The sequence below is a fragment of the Heptranchias perlo genome, chromosome 11 (assembly GCF_035084215.1).
Source record: "Heptranchias perlo isolate sHepPer1 chromosome 11, sHepPer1.hap1, whole genome shotgun sequence".
NCBI lineage: Eukaryota > Metazoa > Chordata > Chondrichthyes > Hexanchiformes > Hexanchidae > Heptranchias > Heptranchias perlo.
The window spans coordinates 75,066,904-75,085,346 of NC_090335.1; the positions used below are offsets into that span (position 1 = coordinate 75,066,904).

The 18,443-nt window shown below is 46.7% G+C and overlaps 1 protein-coding gene across 1 annotated transcript in view; it reads left to right on the top strand.

Annotated features, from left to right (window-relative positions):
* The first annotated feature begins 4,923 nt into the window (after positions 1-4,923).
* Positions 4,924-18,443, top strand: part of nrip1a (nuclear receptor interacting protein 1a) — a 144,104-nt gene continuing 130,584 nt past the window's right edge. The window contains exon 1 of the mRNA XM_067993377.1: positions 4,924-5,331. The gene's annotated coding sequence lies outside the window, so the exon portion shown is untranslated. The remainder of the gene's footprint in view (positions 5,332-18,443) is intronic.

An 18,443-nucleotide genomic window follows, 5' to 3' on the forward strand; every position in this document is an offset into this window, starting at 1 on the left:
CAAGAGTGCTACCCACTGAGGCACAACATCCAAACAAGCAATGTGATAATGACCTATTTAACCACAGATGCTACCTCACTGGCTGAGCTTTTCCAGCATTTTCTGTTTTTATTGTGTCTGCACCACTGTGGAATGGGGACCATTTGTGTCCACACCATTGTGAAACGGATATCTATACCATTATGAATTGGGGGCTGCTTGGCCATTTTCAAATCCAGCAATCCCAATCCTGACCTTTTCTGCATGGTTTTTAACTATCAGGAGTCCCGTGCGCCTATCCCTGGAAACCAGACTGTCTGTGTCAAAACCAAGTGGGTGACCACCTTGTCTATAATGGCGGAGGCCTGAGGTGACCCGTTATAGAAGCTAGATTTTTGCCTGTGACACTGGGATCAATGTTCACACCTTTGTACAAATTCTCTCCTGCTCTATTTTGTAAAATTTCATCCCACTTTGATGCTGCTGTTAATTTATTCATTTTAACAGTATTTTGTCATATCTCCCGCCCACCCAACAACCATCATGGCCGAGAGCTGAGCTACCCATAGGTTCGCTGCCAAAACTAATCTGTAACTCACCCTCTGTTTTTCTGCCAGCCGGTTGCATCCTGCCATTCCGTGACTCAGCACGCTGCCATGGCAACCCGCCCTGTGCCACTCGGCCTCCTCCCTCCTCCTCGTGCAGCTAACCAGCTGGGGCAGTGGTACCGAGGGCCTTAAGGTTGGCCAGTCTGCAACCCTTTGGGTAGAACTTGATTTCTTAGCTTCAAGCTCGAGGGCGTTGGAGATGACACATCAGTATTTTGTGTAGAAGAAGCCTGTGACCGAGCTTTTCTACTCTGGCTCCTTCCCCCCCACCCCCCCGCTTACAATTATATAATGCCTTTAGGAATATAGGAACAGGAGTAGGCCATTCAGCCCCTCGAGCCTGCTCCGCCATTTGATAAGATCGTGGCTGATCTATGATCTAACTCCATATACCTGCCTTTGGCCCATATCCCTTAATACCTTTGGTTGCCAAAAAGCTATCTATCTCAGATTTAAATTTAACAATTGAGCTAGCATCAATTGCCGTTTGCGGAAGAGAGTTCCAAACTTCTACCACCCTTTGTGTGTAGAAATGTTTTCTAATCTCACTCCTGAAAGGTCTGGCTCTAATTTTTAGACTGTGCCCCCTACTCCTAGAATCCCCAACCAGCGGAAATAGTTTCTCTCTATCCACCCTATCCGTTCCCCTTAATATCTTATACTTCGATCAGATCACCCCTTAACCTTCGAAACTCTAGAGAATACAATCCCAATTTCACAAGCTCCGGATGTCCCAGAGCACTGTACAGCCACTGTCACTGTTGTAATGTAGAAAACGCGGCAGCCAATTTGCGCACAGCAGCTTCCCACAAACAGCAATGTGATAATGACCAGATAATCTGTTTTATTGATGTTGGCTGAGGGATAAATATTGGCCGGGACACCGGGGAGAACTCCCCTGCTCTTCTTCAAAATAGTGCTGTGGGATGTTTTACATTCACCTAGAGAGGGCAGACAGGGCCTCAATTTAACAAAGGCAGCACTTCCAACAGTGTAGCACTCCCTCAATGCTGCACTCGGAGCGTCAGCCTAAATTTTGTGCTCAAGTACCTGGACGTGGGGTTTGAAACCACAACCTTCTGACTTAGAGGTGAGAGTGTTACCCACTGAGCCACCTCTGACCTCATTAGATATTAGATGCTATAACATCAGATTCCACTTGAAGGTGACATTTTCCAGTTTCACGTTCATTACTTTTTCTCTCTCTATAAAAATTCAGAAACCTTGGTTATGGGCGGATTGTGGGAAACCACCAAGGTTGAAAGTGGTAGAGAGGAGGTGAGATAAATCAGGAAATAATGGGTTAATAATGGAGGAACTGTTTCCACTGGCAGGAGGGTCGGTAACCAGAGGACTCAGATTTAAGGTAATTGGCAACAAAGCCAGGGGGGAGATGAGGAGACATTTTTTTACAATCAAGTTGTTATGATCTTGAATGCACTGTCTGAAAAAGTGATGGAAGCAGATTCAATAGTAACTTTCAAAAGGGAATCGGATAAATACATGAAAAGGAAAAATTGCAGGGCTACGGGGAAAGAGCAAGGGGAGTGGGATGAATTGGATAGCTCTTTCAGAGAGCTGGCACAGGCCCGATGGGCCAAATGGCCTCCTGCTGTGCTGCATGAATCTATGAATTATCAATCCTCCATTGCACCTGTCCTAAGTCTGAAAGCCCGAAGCATTGGAATGTGCATCTAGTGCAGGAAGCAGAGAGCTGGCTATGGAAAGGACATCATTTTGTACATCAATATTTCGATCTGATTTACATCTAGGTGCAATATCCCAGGCAAATAGGGTTTACCAATAGGACACTGGGGAAATCTCTCCTTCAAATAGTGCCATGGAATCTTTTATATCCAGCGAGCAGGGGCCCAGGTTTAACATTCCATCCAAAAGACGACGTCTCCCACAACACAGCACTCCCTCGGTGTCAGCCTGGATCATGTGATCAAGTTTCTGGAGTGGGGCTTGACCCCATGACCTCCATGACTCAGAGGTGAGAGGAGCGATTATCAGACAAAATTTGACACTGAGCCACATAAGGAGATATTAGGACAGGTGACCAAAAGCTTGGTCAAAGAGACAGGTTTTAAGGAATGTGCTAAGAGAGAGGTGGAGAGGTTTAGGGAGGGAATTCCAGAGCTTAGGGCTTAGATGACTGAAGGCACGGCCGCCAGTGGTGGGAGCGAAAGAAGTGGGGGATGGGCAAGTGGGCAGAGTTGGAGGGGCGCAGAGATCTCGGAGGGTCGTAGGGCTGGAGGAGGTTACAGAGATAGGGAGGGGCCAGGCCATGGAGGGATTTGAGCCGTACATGATGGTGTATAGGAGGGTTTCAGGGTGGCGAGTGACAGTTAGTGGAGTAACAAATAAATTAAAAAATGGAAAGCAAAACACTTCAACTTCCCAGTGGGTTCTGGAAATCTGAAATAAAAACGGAAAATGCTGGAAATACTCAGCAAGTCAGGCAGCCTCTGTAGAGAAAGAAACAGAGTTAACATTTCAGGTCGAAGACCTTTCGTCAGAACTGCTATGACGAAAGCTCAGCGACCTGAAATGTTAACTCTGTTTCTTTCTCCACAGAGGCTGCCTGACTTGCTGAGCATTTCCAGCATTTTCTGTTTTTAAATTTTAAAAATTGATGGACTTCTGGGGAAGGCAATGGAGGATTAGACTTAGTCATGTGACAGTTGGATGCTGTGACGGGCTCTGCAGGGTCTTCCTAGATCAAGACGTTAAGATGGGCCAAATGCCCTTCCTCATTTGTATCTTGATCTGGTGAGAATGACCACATGGACCTATAGGGATCATTGGACTGGGAAGGGGGAAGAAGGTACAGGGGTTTTAGGTCGACTCTGTTCCTGGAACAGGTTGAGCTGAAAACAAATGCCATCAGGTTGTCCCCATGGAAATTCTTGCATTGTGAATCATCCTTTCTGCTGTGTAATCCACTGCAAGGTGATCTTTTTAAATTGCATTTTAATGTTTTTAGTGACTTGTTGTCAGAATCGATAATGTAATTCATGTCATCAGTTATATCATCACCTGGAACTCCCCTCACACCAACCTTTAAAGGGACACTAGTCTGCATCCTCTGAATCTGGATTCTTGGCATTTTTCACTGGAAAAGCTTGCTGCTATCTTGGCCCCACCCTTTGGAACTTCGTGAGAATGCTGCACTGTGGGAGGGGCAGTACCCAGGGAGTGCTGCACTGTGGGAGGGGCAGTACCGAGGGAGTGCTGCACTGTGGGAGGGGCAGTACCGAGGGAGTGCTGCACTGTGGGAGGGGCAGTACCCAGGGAGTGCTGCACTGTGGGAGGGGCAGTACCGAGGGAGTGCTGCACTGTCGGAGGGGCAGTACCGAGGGAGTGCTGCACTGTCGGAGGGGCAGTACCCAGGGAGTGCTGCACTGTCGGAGGGGCAGTACTGAGGGAGCGCTGCACTGTCGGAGGGGCAGTACTGAGGGAGCGCTGCACTGTCGGAGGGGCAGTACTGAGGGAGCGCTGCACTGTCGGAGGGGCAGTACTGAGGGAGCGCCGCATTGTCGGTGAGTTGGTACTGAGGGAGCGCTGCACTGTCGGAGGAGCAGAACTGAGGGAACGCTACACTGTTGGAGGGGCAGTACTGAGGGAGCGCTGCACTGTCGGAGGGGCAGTACTGAGGGAGTGCTACACTGTCGGAGGAGCAGTACTGAGGGAGTGCTGCACTGTGGGAGGTGCTGTCTTTTGGATGAGACGTTAAACCGAGGCCCCGTCTGCCCTCTCCTTAGACCTAAAAGATCCCATGACATTATTTTGAAGAAGAGGAGGGGAGTTCTCCCTGGTCTGCTGGTCAATATTTTCCCTGAATCAACACCTAAAACAGATGATCTGGCCGTTATCACATTGCTGTTTGTGGGATCTTGCTGTGCGCAAATTGGCTCCCACTTTTCCTACATTGCAACAGTGACTACACTTCAAAAGTAAATCATTGGTCGAAAAGCACTTTGGGACGTCTTGAGGTCGTGAAAGGCGCTATATAAATGCAGGTTCTTTCTTTAGGACTTGGAGCTGGAGAGGGAGGAATGTCAAAGGAGCAGTGTCAATAAAATGAGAGAGGAGGAAAAAAAAATATTTGTTCAATTTTTTTTTGGCAGACCTTTACAAATGTAAACGAGATTGACTTGTAACCACAAAGGGTTAAAGTGCTGTGCGCTCCAGCCTCTGTACGGCAGAATAATCCTCGAGCTTGCTGGTCTTGACTGGTGGAGTTTTGAGCCTGTGGTGTGTCGTGTGTGGGTTTTTTTTCTACATTTCTTGATCTGGGAGGTGCCTAGGCTTTGAGACCAGCTCGCCTGCCTCATTCTCCATGTGGCCCGGGCAAGGTTTGTGTTGTCTGAGAGAGAGAGAGGAGTGCACCTTCCCTGCCTCGTTTTAATAAAATCAGGCAATTCTTTCCTCCTCCTCCTCTTCCATTTCTTTCTATTATTTATTTTTTTTCTCTCTCTGAAGAGGCCCTTGCGTTGACCTGTTTTTTTTTGTGTGTGTGTTGGATCGCGGGCACATTTACATCCGATTACTTTGTATCCCTCAACCTGGCTTGGATACACCATCGGCGGCGGCCTCTCACGTCTCCTGAATCAAAACCAGGCGACAACAACAAAAAAATGTTACATTTCATTTTTTTGTAACCATTAAAACTGCAACCTTTCTTCCTGCTACTTGGGATTTCCGGAGCTTTGTGAGTGTGTGTGTGTGTGTGAATCAGGTAAGGGAATCTATCGTCCATTTATATATGCATATAAATACAATCTGTGTATGTGTGGATTGTATCTATGTTTAAAAAAAATGTAACATACGCGTGGTCAATTAGAAGTCAGTTTCAGCCCCCCCCTCCTCCCATGGTGAAATTGACCAGAGGAGCCTTCTCCCGGTCTCCCGGCTCTCAGACCCTGGGCTTTTCTATCTCGGGATCCCGACTGGCTTCCATCGATTCCCTCGTCCTTTCTCCTCAACCACCACGGAGAAGGACCGAGCTGCCCTCTTCGAAGCATCTTAAATAACCCACTGGAATTCAAATGAGTAACCAAAATGTCTTTTTTTTAAGGAAAGGGATGCTTATAATATGTTTATATATTATTTAAATGCGTATTGTTAAAGGATTAATATCGCAATCCCTAGATAACTGGTTTGTGTTTTGTGTATGTGTGTGTGTATAAAATGTATATTTTATATATATTATGTACATTTTGATATTCAGGCCCTTTTGCATTGTTTCCCCTCTCGCTGCCCTGGGAAAGGGCTACACAGTATGTGAGGGGGATTGGCAGTGTTAAGGTTATATCCTCTGTGTTTAAACGTTAAAAAAAAAATCCTTCTTAATATTCTCCACTTTAAAAGGTCGGTGGAGGTGGGTGTTGGTGATTGGGGAATTTGTAAACAGGAGTTTTTAACCTAGTGCTCCCAAGTTATTTAGATGTGGTCAGTGGTCAGTATTGTCACTGCTTAGAGGCTACAGGGTGAATCGTTTGAATTATATTAGCCGCAGGTTATTGATTGTGTCTGTTTAATTTAATGCTTATATAAAAAAAAACTCGCTTTAATGGTTTGGAGTTGGTTGGATTTTATTGTCTGTTTCTCCCCCCTTGTCCCCACCTCACCTGAAGACACTGACTCCCGATGGGCTCCAGTTGCACACAGGTCCTGGTTGCTCGCTCTGTCTCGTGTGGGCCTAGGCAGTGGGAGCTGGTAGGCAATTGCATTGCAGAGGGCACCGTGCCTCCCCCGCATCCCCATCGTCAGTGGCAGAGCCCTCTGCCATCTTGGCCATACTCCCTGGAAATCGCCCCCCACTCCTTGCACTTCCCTCCTCACCTTTAAAGGCCTCTTCAAAACAACAACAACAACTTGCATTTATATAGCGCCTTTAATGTAGTAAAATGTCTCAAGGTGCTTCACAGGAGCGATTATCAAACAAATTTTGACTCTGCACCACATAAGGAGATATTAGGACAGATAACCAAAAGCTTGGTCAAAGAGGCAGGTTTTAAGGAGCGTTCTAGGGAGTGAATTCCAGAGTTTAAGGCCTAGGCGGCTGAAGGCACGGCCGCCAATGGTGGAGCGATGGAAATCGGGGATGCGCAAGAGGCCAGAATTGGAGGAGCGCGGAGATCTCGGAGGGTTGTAGGGCTGGAAGAGGTTATAGAGATAGGGGAGGGGTGAGGCCATGGAGGGATTTGAACACAAGGATGGGAATTTTAATTTCGAGGCGTTGCCAGGAAGCGATCTTTTCTCTCCTATTGCCATCTGTTTCAGCTCTGTGAAGTGCCTTAGGACACTTACTGCATCAAAGGACTCTATAATAAATCCAGCTGCTGTGCTCTCGACCGAGCCCTATCCCATCCTTGACCAGTGTCCCCCACACAGTGTCCTGCAGGGGTCACTGGATTAGGATCGAGTGTAGGAACCCTGTCACATGCCAACTCAGGGAACTGAGGGCAATTGGAACACTCCTACCACAGTCCCAGTTGAGATTGGCTAATTTATCAGAGATTGGGAATCCAATCTGGAATTTCCCTGGTCTGCATGGTTCAGTTATGGAATTTTTTTCTTGACTAAATATGTTAAAATCCTGAATGAATGTTTACTAGGACATCCAATGTGCTCAAGAGTATTTAAGTATTCTTATTGTGACCTGGAGGTACTTTAAAAATGAATGATTAAGGGGATATGCACATCACTGGCAAGGCTGGCATTTATTGCCCATCCCTAGTTGCCCTGAGAAGGTGGTGGTGAGCCTTGTTCTTGAAGGTTTAATACTTGCTAGGCCATATCAGAGGGTGGTTGAGATTACCAAACTGATGTGGGTCTGGAGTCACATAGAGGCCAGACCAGGGTAAGGACGGCAGGTTTCCTTCCCTAAAGGAATTAGTGAACCAGTTGGGTTTTTTACAACAATCCAACAGCTTTATGGTCACTTTTACTGACGGCAGCTTTTTAAAACCAAATTCAAATTCTCAAACTGCTGCTAGGCGGGATTTGAACTCACATCCATACTGGATTATTAGTCCAGTAACAGACCCACCACTACCGTACCACTACATGTGCTGAGCTGTTTGTTGTAACCAGTTTAATTGGAGTGGCTCCAAGGTGAACCGATTGTTTCTATTATTCCTGTGTTTGACATAATTGTGCTGAGCCGTACGGCCGAGCAGATTTAAAGTCTGAGATGGGTTAACTGTTCTCAGCCAGGCCAGTGGTTGGATGTGCCTGAACTGGCCTCGCTGCCCCTGGACTAGGAAAGGAGAAAATGAATCAAGGGGCTCATGCCCCTGCCCCCCCCCCCCATCGCCATTCGGTGTCTCTCGATAGAAAGAGCAGATGTGCACTTGAGGACGGGATTAGGCCTGTCCGTGCTGCCCCCTTTGGTGGAACAGCCTGCCAGCGCTCTGTGTGTGTCCAGGCTCGCCCGCGGTCACTTGGGGGTGAGGTGCCAGAGGGATGTGAGGAGAGGAAGGGAGAAAGAGACAATTGGGGGAGGGGGAGGAGGAACTGCTGCGCTCTCGGACTGATGGGGAGACTGAGGGAGGTGGGGGCTGATGGGAGGTTGCAGGATTGATCACTTGTTGAGTGTCACAAGTGAAATGAAAGAGAATGCGACATTCACGAAACAAAGTGTTTGGCAAATATATTACCGCTCTTCCTCTGTTTTATTGATATTAGAATGGACTCTGTTCCTCTCCATTCTCTCTCTCGTTCTTCCTAAGCTTTCAAGTACAGCATTCTCCCTCCTCGTTACTTGGACCAACGCTGATTTCACCATATGCTGCTCTGACTCATTCTTTCCCTGCACTTCACATGTGTGGATCTCCTGGCCCTACCCCTGCCTCCTCCAACAATCTAAAAGCTGTGATGTGGAGATGCCGGTGACTGACTGGGGTTGACAATTGTAAACAATTTTACAACACCAAGTTATAGTCCAACAATTTTATTTGAAATTCACAAGCTTTCGGAGGCTTCCTCCTTCCTCAGGTGTTCCACAACATTCACCTGAGGAAGGAGGAAGCCTCCGAAAGCTTGTGAATTTCAAATAAAATTGTTGGACTATAACTTGGTGTTGTAAAATTGTTTACAAATCTAAAAGCTTTTAGAGGCCAAGCTTGGTATCTCTTCATCATTATAAGCTTCCCGATTTGAGGGTCGATCCCGAGAATCATCCGCTGAAAGATGAATTCCGAAATCGGGGTTGAACCCTGGGGACATCGCCGGCCTGTTGCAGGTCTGGGGCGATGCGTGGAGCAGTTTCCCCTGTTTGGTGCAGTGGGCACCTCCCCTCCTGCCATTACCAGCAGGGAGCATCGGCGTAGAGGTCACCTCCTGCCTCCCCTCCAGAGGCTGAATGAAGCTGCTTGAAGGAGACCCTGAGGACAGAGTTAGCGATTCACCCCTCTCCTTGCTGACCTGCGTCGACTCCATGTCCCGTCCCCCCCGACAACGCCTCACATTTAAAATCCTCATCCTCGTGTTTAAATCCCTTCGTGGCCCTGCCCCCTCCCTATCTCTGTAACCTCCTCTAGCCCTCTTGACTCTCCATTCTCTGACTCCGACCTCTTTTGAATCCTCGATTTCCTTCGCTCCACCATTGGTGGCCCTGCCTTCAGCCGCCTAAGCCCCACGCTCTGGAATTCCCTCCCTAAGCTCCTCCACCTCTCCCCCTCCTCCTTTAAGACCCTCCTTAAAACCTGCCCTTTTGACCAAGCTTATGGCCACCCCGCTTAACATCTCCTTCTTTGGCGTGGCATCCATTTTTACCTGATCACGCCCCTGCGAGGTGGCGTGGGATGTTTTCCTATGTTAAATTTGCTGCTTAAATGCGCCTCAGCTCCTGTTAGCACCTTTGTTTGCCAAGGCAGCTGTAAGTGTCTTTCGTTTAAGGTATTCTATTTGTCTCTCCCAAAATTGTTTTGCTGAATTAAACTTAAAAACATTTGGTTCTATTTTCGATTGGAGGAACCGCAGCATTTTTCTGATTTCATCCAATATTTTTTTGGTATCCCAATTCAGGAGAAAGTAAAACTTCAAAATCGGAAGGGGTCAACTAACCGCTGTTTCCTGATTTATCTCAGGCTTATTTCTACTCTTTTCAGCCATGGCACTGTCCTGTTTTGTGGGTGTCATTGTTTTAAAATATTTATTATTAGTACATTAAAAATCCAACTCCCCATCAGCATTTAAAGTCATACGTCCACATTTATAATGGCCTATGTAAACTTGTCACGCTGCAATTACATCCTCCCACCAGTGGAGGCACTGCAGCATCACTCTCGTCACTTGCTGCAGGCCACACCGTGGAAGCTCGACCAGTATATTTTATTTTCATGATTTATTTCCATTTCCAGTCACTGCCTGAGCCTTTCAGCCTGTGTGTGTCAGCCATGGCTGAGTGGGCAGCATTCTTGCCTCTGAGTTAGAAAGGTGTGGGTTTAAGTCCCACTCCAGAGACTTGAGCATAAAATCTAGGCAGATCCTCCAGTGCGGCACTGTCGCAGGTGCTGTATTTCGGATGAGATGTTAAACTGAGGTCCTGTGTGCCCTTTTTGGGAACTTAAAAGCTCCCATGAGACTATTTTGAAGAAGAGCAGTGCAGTTCTCCCTGGTGTCCCACCCAATATTTACCCCTCAACCGATATTACTAAAACTCATGATCTGGTTATTATCACATTGCTGTTTGTGGGATCTTGCTGTGCGCAAATTGGCCGCTGTGTTTCCCACATTACAACAGTGACTACACTTCAAAAAAGTACTTCATTGGCTGTAATGTGCTTTGGGATGTCCTGAGGTCATGAAAGGCACTACAGAAATGCAAATCTTTCCTTCTCCTTCTTGACCCTGCTGTGGGTGTGTTTCCTGCCCAGCCTCTTCACTTGGTTCCCTTAATCACCAATCCAACAGTCCTGCCTTCCCTTACGGCCCCCCCCCCCCCCCCGACTCCCGTGTGTAGAATTAGTCGTACATCTCGTACAGGAGAGTTTAAAGAAAGAGTGACAGTGAAGGAGTTGAACAGAGAACACGCAACAGGAGAAGTGCTCACACGTAGATCAGGCCAGTCATCCAAAACCAGCAGCTGTCCCTGCCATTCACAAACAGGGATGCCACGACCACGAGTTTAGAATTTGATGGAAGCAATTGACAAAATTTGCTGCAGCCAAATTGTTGATTGTAATTAGGCCCTGACCACTCGGGCTAGAAGAAAGGATTTAATCTTCTTTCCTGAAGTTTACTGACAATTTTAGAAATACGCTGTTCAATATATAAGCCAAGATTTTTTTTAAAAAAAAATTCGTTCACGGGATGTGGGCGTCGCTGGCGAGGCCGGCATTTATTGCCCATCCCTAATTGCCCTTGAGAAGGTGATGGTGAGCGGCCTTCTTGACCCGCTGCAGTCCGTGTGGTGACGGTTCTCCCACAGTGCTGTTAGGAAGGGAGTTCCAGGATTTTGATCCAAGATCTTCAATTCAAGGATTCTGATCAACTCGATTGAGCTTTTGATAAACAGATTGCGTGTTTTTAAAATGCTTTATAATTGGGATAAGAGTCTGCATCACGAGCAGACTTTAGTAACAAACTCTTCAATTGCACTTGCGCTTTTCCCTCTTGCACAAATGACTGGATTCTTTCACAGTCTTGTTTCATGATGTTCTTTACACTTTCCTTGTCTGCCTTTTTTGTGTTCATCAAGATGAGGGATGTCACTTTCCAATATTTTACATCCAATTTCAACATCAAACACTCCCAGGGCAGGTACAGCACGGATTAGATACAGAGTAAAGCTCCCTCTACACTGTCCAATCAAACACTCCCAGGGCAGGTACAGCACGGATTAGATACAGAGTAAAGCTCCCTCTACACTGTCCAATCAAACACTCCCAGGGCAGGTACAGCACGGATTAGATACGGAGTAAAGCTCCTTCTACACTGTCCCATTAAACATTCCCTGGGCAGGTACAGCATGGGTTAGATACAGAGTAAAGCTCCCTCTACACTGTCCAATCAAACACTCCCAGGGCAGGTACAGCACGGGTTAGATACAGAGTAAAGCTCCCTCTACACTGTCCCATCAAACACTCCCAGGGCAGGTACAGCACGGATTAGATACAGAGTAAAGCTCCTTCTACACTGACCCATTAAACACTCCCTGGGCAGGTACAGCACGGGTTAGATACAGAGTAAAGCTCCCTCTACACTGTCCAATCAAACACTCCCAGGGCAGGTACAGCACGGGTTACATACAGAGTAAAGCTCCCTCGACACTGTCCAATCAAACACTCCCAGGGCAGATACAGACCGAATTAGATACGGAGTAAAGCTCCCTCTACACTGTCCCAGGGCAAGTTCAGCACAGATTAGATAAAGAGGAAAGCTCCCTCTACAATGTCCCTTCAAGCAGACCCATATAATGTTCAGCACAGATTCGATGCAGAGTAAAGTACTCATGCCTCAGATGGTTGTGGGTTCAAGCCCAACTCCAGGATTTGAATGCACAATCTAGGCGGTGTTGTGCGGTCAGAGGCGTCGTCTTTCAAATGACTCATTAAACCGAGGCCCCGAGTGCCTCCTCAGGTGAATGCAAACGATCCCATGGCCTTATTCAAAGAAGAGCTGGGGGGTTCTCCTGGTGTCCTGGGCCAGTGTTTATCCCTCAACCAAAATCACTAAAACAGATTATCTGGTCTTTGGTATTTGTGGGATCTTGCTGTGCGCAAATTGGCTGCTGAGTTTGCCGATATGTGACTACACTTCAAAAAAACAATTCATTGGCTGTGAAGTGCATTGGGGCGTCCTGAGGATGTGAAAGGCGCTATATAAATGCATGTTCTTAACCTTTCCTCCCCTCTGCCCTAACCTCAACAGTAGAAGAACATCTACTGTTACTTTTTATCTTAGATCTTCGATTCAGAGTGTCAGACCACTCCTGTAGGAGAGTCCTTCCTCCCTACAACCTGAAGTGTTCCTTTACTGATCCATAATCTCGGCAATTGTAGCGAGCTCAGGAGTTGAATGGAAAACTGGAGAAATCCCATGCCGATGTGTATTAGTCCCGTTCACCCGTCATCCCAGTGCTCATTGACCTCCTATTGGCTCCTGGTAAATGCCTCTAATTTAAAATTCTCATCCTTGTTTTCAAATCCCTCCATGGCCTGGCCCCTCCCTATCTCTGTAACCTCCTCCAGCCCTACAACCCTCCGAGATCTCTGCGCTCCTCCAATTCTTGCCTCTCGCACATTCCTGATTTTAATCTCCCCACCATTGGCGGCCGTGCCTTCAGCTGCCTAGGCCCTAAGCTCTGGAATTCCCTCGCTCAACCTCTCCATCACTCTACCTCTCTAAGACACTCCTTAAAACCTACGTCTTCAACCAAGCTTTTAGTCACCTGTCCTAATATCTTCTTATGTGGCTCGGTGTCAAGTTTTGTTTGATAACACGCCTTTGATGCGCTTTGGGATGTTTTTCTACATTAAAGATGCTATATAAATGCAAGTTGTTGTTGTTGTGGTCCAGAGTCACATAATCATAGAATTCTTGAATGATACAGCACAGAAGGAGACCATTCAGCCCATTGTGCGTGTTCCGGGTCTTTGAAAGTGCTACCCAATTAGCCCCACTCCCCCTGCCCTTTCCCCATAGCCCTGCAATTTTTTCCCCTTCAAGTATTTATCCAACTCCCTTTTGAAAGTTATTATTGAATCTGCTTCCACCGCCCTTTCAGGCAGTGCATTCCAGATCATAACTACTTGGGCTGTATAGACCAGACCGGGTAAGGACGGCAAGTTCCCTTCCCCAAAGGACATTAGTGAATCAGTTGGGTTTTTAATGACAATCCGACAGCTTCATGGTCAATTTAACTGGAACCAGATTTTTATTCCCAGATTTTTTTTGAAAAAAATCTGAATTCAAATTCTCAGACTGCTGTGGTGGAGATTTGAACAGATTCTCTGGACTATTAGTCCAGGTTAATCCAGTAACATGACCACTATACCACCTGTATGCTTGATTCTGTAAACTTATAGAATAAAGATTCTGTTAGATTGTGCCCTGGAATATAAACTACAGCTATTTCTTAATGAGTGGCTGAGGAAACCATTGCCTGGATTGACAGTAGTTCCAGATTTAACTCCTCGTCTTAATATGGAAAAGTAAGGAATCTTATAACACCAGGTTATAGTCCAACAGTTTTATTTGAAAATCACAAGCTTTCGGAGGCTTCCTCCTTCGTTAGGTGAAGTGTCTTCACCTGACGAAGGAGGAAGCCTCCGATAGCTTGTGATTTTCAAATAAAACTGTTGGACTATAACCTGGTGTTGTAAGATTCCTTACATTTGTCCACCCCAGTCCATCACCGGCATCTCCACATTATAGAAAAGTAGCAAGCAGTCATGACTCCGCGACAATGTTTAATGAAAAGCTGGCCTTTAAATCTGGTTACTGACTGTCACCTTCCATGGCATCTCCTGCCCATCACTCTTCTCAGCTGGCTTCAGAAGGATTGCCCCATCTTGCAGTGAATGAGCTTGAGATATACTTTTTGAAAACTTTTGAAGATAGGAATGTGGCAAAGAAAATTCAAACGGCATCCCTCAAACTCCTGTACTCCCTGTTGCTATGATTTTCGGTCACGCTTCTCCATCAGCGTTTGCCATTGTAAATTGCTTTGTTAACATTACTCATTCAATTTTGCCATGTCAACTGTCACAATGTGGTTGCAGGCTCTGGCCACTAGGGGCTCTGTAGAGTGAGTTTCTGAAGTCCCCCAACTGCATTGCCATCTTGTATTTAAGTCAACCGTACGTTCATCAATTGAGCATGGGTGTTACCACATGCAATTTACTAATATACTTTAAAAGAAAAGGTGTTTCGGATTTGAATTGAATGGCTTGGCTCCATCCTGAGAACTAATGAATCTGGTTCAAACACTTTTGGACAACCTGTGAGATATTACCACTTCTAAAAACAATGCTCACTTAACGGCTGCTGGAACAATCCAGTTAGTAATAGCACAGCGAACATAATGAACAGGGCAAGCAGGTAAACAGAGTTACAATCCAGGACATTTACATATCTCACCCTGATATCTGCAAGAGTTGGTTTCCTGGTCCTTCATGTATCCAACATCCTGGGTTATTTTCTTTGCGAGCCTTTATCAAGATAAGAAAGTGAGGCCAACAATACTTGATAGACGAAATGCTTCATTGTTGCCACTTCCCCCTGCGCCAACACTCTCTTATCACCTCTCCGAGTAAGATTAGCAACCTGGGGTTGAATTTTAAGGAGTTTCTGCACTGGGGACTTGATCCCATTAGAAGGTCAGTTCACTTCATGTAAGACCCTTCACAGGGAGGCAGGAAAGCGAGAGTTCTGGTTCCTTGAAGTGTGGGCTGTCAGGAAATCCCTTTGGAGAACTCGGGAGCTCTTTATGACATTAAGCAGATCCAGGTTTGAGGCTTATGTAGGGAGAGAACTGTCGCGTTCCATTTGTCCATTCGATAAAATTACTTGAAACAGGAACAGAAAATGCTGGAGACAGTTAGCAGGGGGGAAAAAGTTAGGAAGAAAATAAAACGTGCCTTTCTGTAGTGGCTTTTCACAACCTCTGGACGTCCCAAAGCACTTTACAGCCAATGAAGAATATTTTAAAGAGTAGTCCCTGTTTTAATGTAGGAAACGTGGCAGCCAATTTGTGCACATCAAGGTCCCACAAACTGCAATGTGATAATGATCAGACAGTCTGTTTTTAGTAATGTTGGTTGAGGGATAAATATTGGTCAGGCCACCAGGGAGAATTCCCCTGCTCTTCTTTGAAATAGTGCCATGGGATCTTTTTACATCCAGCCGAGAGATGGTTTAACATCTCACCTGAAAGGCGGCGTCTCTGACGGTGCAGCACTCCCTCAGCATTGTACTCAAGTGCCGAGATTGTGAGCTCAAGTCCCTGGAATGGGATTCTGAACCCACAACCTTCTGCTATCTTGAGGCAGGAACGTCACCCACTGAGCCAAGGCTGACACCTGAGAGAAAGGAGAACACTCTCTTTCAATCAAATCTCTCCCTTGATTTCCTGGAATTTGTAAGTGTGTTACAGGAGCATTGTAAAGCTGTGCTGAAGGCCCGAGAGGTAATGCCACTTCAAAGAGATTTGCACGATAAACTGAACAGTGCCTGTGGTGTTGATAACCTCTGTCAGGTCAGAGGTCAAAGGTGCAGGTCAAAGGACCAGTTGCTTTATGCTGTAAAGGTCTTTTTTCCAGGCCAGTAATTATTTGCTCAGATAATGGTATGCGACCCCTCACTTCGAAAAGGTGAGAGGTCAGGGGGTCAAGGGTAGGATATTGTTCGGCATCTCGGAGAGCTCTGACCTCAGTGCCTTGTTTTTAATGAAGCATTCCAAATGAAATTCCTGTCACAGAAATGTTCCCGCTGCATTCAGAAACCAGCGTTCCCTCCCACTTATCAATGGTTTCCCCATCTCTTTCTTTATTTTAAACCATTGTGACATTCTCTCCTCTGGTTCATATCCTGTGGGGTAAAAAATTGTCCAGTAACCCTGCCTATTGCATAAAATTTTCCCAAGGTCCCTTCCCTTCCCTCACCCTAAGGGCTCAGTTGGTAGATTTTGCAGGTCAATGTGGGTCTGAGACTTGCAGCCCAGAGGAGAGGTTCCTGGACTAGACAGGGGGATGGTGGGGGAGAAAGAAACCAGCCAGGGTACTTGCTCCAATTCCCTGTCCTGTGCTCCCTGCTGATGTCTCCCAGTTTAAATCTACATCTGAGGCCTGTTTATGATGTGTCTCACTCTTTAAAAATATATATATATATAAACATTTCGGGACTTGAGCACATAATCTAGTGGCTCAGTGGATAGCACTCTCGTCGCTGAGTCAGATTTGTCGTGGATTTGACTCCCACTCCAGAGACTTGAGCTCAACATCTGGACTGACACTCCCAGTGCCAGTACTGAGGGAGTGCTGCACTGTCGGAGGTGCCGTCTTTTCGGATGAGACGTTAAACCAAGTGGATGTAAAAGATCCCATAGCGCTATTTCGAAGGAGAACAGGGGAGTTCTCCCTGGTGTCCTGGCCAATGTTGATCTCTCAAACAACATCACTAAAAAAACAGATGATCTGGTCATTATCGCTGTTTGTGGGATCTTGCTGTGCTCAAATTGGCTGCTGCGATTCCTACATTACAATAGTGACTACACTTCATTGGCTGTGAAGTGCTTTGGGACATCCTGAGGTTGTGAAAGACACTATATAACTTTTTTTTTCTTGCTTTATTTCCTTGTGTTTAAATTAATTAGAGGCCTCTCTCGCTCTCTTTTGATCAGAAATCTCTCTCCTCACATCTCGCCAGTGTTGGAAGCTTTCCCGAGCCTCTCTGTGTGGCCTCACCCGCCCGGGCGAGGAATCGGAGAGCACCTGCCACCTGCCGGGGCAAAGCCCCCGTGAGAGTCAGCGCCTTAAGGAGGGGAGAAAGAGGGGTGATGGTGGGGGAGGGGAGAGAGAGAGAGAGAGAGAGAGAGACAGCCAGCGACAGCATTTGGAGGTTATGCAAACATTAGGGTCATTCCTCAAGATGCATTCCCTGCCGGGGGGGCTCATTCTGGGAAGTGATAGATTATTGACTCACCCCCATTGCGTTATATTGAGGGGGTGGGAATTCTTATATAAACCAGGCTTCCTGCTGTGAGCTCTAGTCTGTGGAGAAGTGCCCTTAAACCTCCCCCCGCCAAATAATTCAGACCAAGCAGCCTCACTGCTGTTTGTCTCTACATCCCTTTTGACCCTGTTGACGGCGGCCATCTCCCACGATTCCCTTTCACTTCCTGCTCCGTCCCCTCTGACCCGTTGCGCCCATTGACCCTGTCCCCGCTGACCCTTCAGTTGTACACAGCCTTGGTCAGACCCCATCTGGAGATACTGCATTCAGTCCTGGGCACCGCAGCTCAGGTAGGATATATTGGCCTTGGAGTGGGTACAGTGCAGATTCACCAGAATGATACCGGGGCTTAAAGGGTTAAATTACGAGGCCAGGTTGCGTAAACTAGACTTGTGTTCCCTGGAGTGTAGGGTGATCTGATCGAGGTGTTTAATATGTTGAAAAGATTCTATAGGGTAGATATGGAGAAACGATTTCCTGTGATGGGGGAGTCATGAACGAGGGGACATAATCTTGAAATTAGAGCTGGGCCATTCAGGAGTGAAATCGGGAAGCACTTTTTTTACACAAAGGGAGGTGGAAATCTGGAATTCTCTTCCCCAAAAGCCTGTGGACGCTGGTGGTGAATCGGAGCCTTCAAGACTGAGATCACTGGGTTTTTGTTGGGTGAGGGTATCAAGGGATATGGAGCTAAGGTGCTGGTCAGGCATGATCTAATTGAATGGCGGAACAAGTTAGAGGGGCTGAATGGCCTACCCCCTGTTCCTATAAAGCACTCTTGGGGCGTTTTATTGCATGGAAGTAAAGTGCAAATTCTTGCCAGATGGAAATATCTCAGTGGACCCTCTCCCGCCCCAAACAAACAGAACTCGATGACTCCGCAAACAGACCCCTCCACCCCACCCCACGCTGGGCGGTATACATTTCCCACCACCCGTGGACTAACCCTGATGGAAGTTTGGTGCTTGTCAACCGGACGGGTTCATTCCGATTGAGGCATAATAATCGGGATCTAATACTGTGTGTGTGTCTGTTACCCTTCATAGTATGAGATAAGGAGGCATTTCTTCACTCAGAGGGTTGTGAATGTTTGGAATTCTCTATCTGAGGGCTGTGGATGCTGAGTCATTGAGTATATTCAAGACTGAGATGGATAGATCTTTGGAC